Raw genomic sequence first — 3,669 nt, 5'->3', positions numbered from 1 at the left:
AGCCCAAGTAGAATCGAAATCTGCTCCCGTGTCAAGGATCTAACCACAAACTCACCAACCTCTATCTCATCTCTGTTTACCACACTACGAACCACCCCTGATCCATCAACAAAGATCATTGTGTTAGCTGCAATCATTTCAATTGGCTTGGCAGCTGTTGGATCTTGATAAGTAATTATCTGCTTGTTCGAATCATCACCGCCACTAACATCTGCACCAGAGGATGAACCATGTGATTGTTTAGGCTCACCTCCTGCATCAGACTCGTCAGGATCATCATCGTTATTCTTAAGTTTCTTGAGGGAATCTTCTTTACAAGTTAATTGTAAAATCAACTCTTCTTGTTCTTTTAATTTCACCCCCTGAGACTCAACAATCGTACGTAACGACTTAGTCTCTTTTTGACAAAAAGAAATATAACTCATCATTCGTCGTTGATTCTCCATGAGTCTTTCTTGAGTTTGACGGTCAGCTGCCATTTGATTTTCATATAGATGTAGCAGATTTAGCAGCATTTCAGTTTGACGACCTGGTGGCAAGTTGTATACGGATGGATGAATAGGTTGAACAGGTCCTTGAGGTCGAGTGATTCTCATGAATGAGAATCACTAGGCGGAGGTGGAGGAAGAGTAGTTGTTGGCGGAGGAGGAGGTCGCATCGATGTAGCAGAAGATACGGTAAACAATGCAGCAGGAGGCCTCGGTATCTCGGTTAACGCCATTTGAGGAATAAGACCGATCCTCTCATGGGACACCAACGTCGTTGTCATGGTAAGCATCGGAGTGCTAGTAGTTAGCGGCACCGCCGAGCTTTGAGGAGTTGATTGACGTGGTGGTGGGGTTCCAATGATTACCCAGCCCCAGCAGACACACGGGGCTTCTTAGATGGTTCACCAGTAGCTACAGCTTTACCTTTTCTTTTTCTTTCCAGCTGAGCTTTCATGGTGGTAGCTAGAGCAGCATCGACTGCATCCTGTTATTCTTTAAGAGCTCTTTCACCAGCTCCACCATCACCATCATCATCATCATTGTCACCATCATCATCTCCACCATCATTGTTCCCACCTTCTCCCCTTCACGCTCGGAATCCGAATCATCGTGGATCCAGCGCTCATTAGGAGGACATACGTAATCCGGATTGATTATATGACCAATCATCCGTTTATCTTGTGGCTTTTCTTTTCTATAGATTAACATACGATGCACCGTTTCAGCTTTCATATGTTCCATATCAAGAACATCGTTCACCAACGATCGATCGATCACCAAGTTTGGAATCAAATCTTGAATAATTAGCTGTAATAAGCGAGGGTACATCAAGAACTTCTTTGACGGTAGAGTTTGCTGAACTTGCTCTTTCAGATGATCAAAGATGAGTTCTGAGTAGTTGAAGGGCTTGTTCAGGATTAGAGCAGCAAATGCTGATTGCAAACTTAGGCTACACTCATCAAAACCACCGCGACGTTCACTCATACAATGAAGTAAAACATGCAGCAGATACTTGTATGGTGGACACAACCCATTCTTGTTCAACATAGATTTACGAATATCACCTCCGTAATTCAAGCGTGTGAATAAACCCCTAACTAATGTCCTGTCAAATTCACTCGGGTAATCATAATTATCGTCAAATTGAAGTACCCGAAGAATGACCTCAACATCAATCGTAATTGGAAATCTGATTAATTATAGCTCGAACCCAATTATTTTCCTCAACATATACCGCCGTGTTCCAAAACTTCCTGATAATACTAAGATACACTCTAGGTTTAGCAGTTATTGCATAGTGTATCTTTGAATGTCGTAAGAAAGTCAACATAGCTCCAAACGTTCTCAAGTCAGTCACATATTGATCAACATAAGCACAAATGTTGTGCTTCTTATCGAACGGCAATAAGATCACTTCAGCTTGTTGATCTTGTTGTTGTGGCTGTCCTTGTGGAGGTTGTTCCTGTGGCAGTTGATTTTGTTGTTCTTGATCAGCCATGTTTTACTGTATAAATAAAACCAAATATGAGAATAGATATCAGAATATATAATCAAAAGATATGTGTAATTAATCTATTTATGTATTAGACGATTTAAAACCTATAATGAATATTGAATTTTTTTTATTTTATTTTATTTTATTTTTTTTTTAAATGTCATTCGTTGGGAATCATACTGATTCGTTATAAAATAACGAATCAGGCGATTCGCTATCAAGTAAAAGTTTTAACGAACTGAACATAGCGAATTACTATTTAATTTTAACGAACTACACGCTAGTTCGTTATAATTTAATTGAATTCAAATCTGATTCGTGTAACATCTTATTCGCTTAGCTAGTTCGTGTAAAATCTTAACGAATTGGACACGAAACAGTTCAATTCGCTAAGACTAACGAATGGTCATAATTAAGACTTGTTCTTTGACTTCACAAATTCAAGGTCAAAATTAGGATGAACACAGATAGTCAACAAGATAAACCCGGAAATGATTAGGCCATAACTATCGTCGAATCATCACAACAATGAGCTCGTTGTACTCGGAATTACATTCGTAATCGAAGATGAATGAGATTAAGACTCAAAATCTCTAAGTACATAGATTAGACGAACCCACAGTAAACACCAATATCACAAAACAATAATTAACCCGGCAAACAACAATCAAAACATGATTGAAGCCCACCAAGGGTATCGGAATGTGATTCCGATCATAATGACATCAAAATCATACAGTTATGAACATAAATTATACACAAATGGGTTTCAAAACTTCAGAAACCCTTAAACTCCTAAAATTTCATAATTTAACTATCAACACATAGCCATTTTTGACGAAAATTATATCGCCATGATCGACTATACCTTAGATACCCAAATATATCTTTGAAATATCCAAACAAGAAAGTCGAGATTTCAGAGAAAATTTGAATGAGTATCTTAACGATGAAGAAATAAGACGAACAGTGAACGCCTGTTCATTTTCTTGTCTTATATAACATAGCACGCAACCCAAGGTATAGCTTGGACGAATCAGACGATTCGTTTAAATTAAAGTTAACAAAATCGGCTCATTCGCTAACTCAATTCGTTACCTTATGTTGGCGAATCGCTACATGATTCGTCAAATTAAAGTAGCGAATCAAGTCTTGATTCGTGACGCGATTCGTTAAATATACATAACGAAGGGATGATTCGTTACAGATTGCGGAAGCGAATTAGGTTAGCGAACCAGAATCTAGTTCGCTAAAGAATCACCTTGTTCGTTATCCATAAATAACAAATTGGATTTTAACGAATTAAATTCTTTTATTTAATAATAAATTAAATAATTAAATGAATTAATTAAAGAATTAAATAAATAAATAAATTAGGTTATCAAGAAATCCTTTTATCCCGACAACCAAATACGTTAAGAACGTTTCAGATTTCCGAAACATAACTTAAAATTATTTAAGTATTTTGTACAAAGAAGACGGAAATATTTTTGGTATTTTGCAAAAAAATTAAAGAATGTATTGTTAAAAAAAAATATCCGGTCCGTTTAAAAAATAGACAATCTTTTTGTGTTTTTCATTGATTTTATCAAAAGCAGTGCATATTTTTGTATTTTTGTTGAGTTTGAGCAGAGAATCATATTGACCAAATTGCCCTTCCATCACAGTTTTATATTTCAGCGATAT

Source organism: Bidens hawaiensis, unplaced genomic scaffold (assembly GCF_021521415.1).
Source record: "Bidens hawaiensis isolate Kalapana, Puna unplaced genomic scaffold, B.hawaiensis_p1.1 tig00029616_1, whole genome shotgun sequence".
NCBI classification, from domain to species: domain Eukaryota; kingdom Viridiplantae; phylum Streptophyta; class Magnoliopsida; order Asterales; family Asteraceae; genus Bidens; species Bidens hawaiensis.
This window is presented reverse-complemented; position numbering follows the sequence as displayed.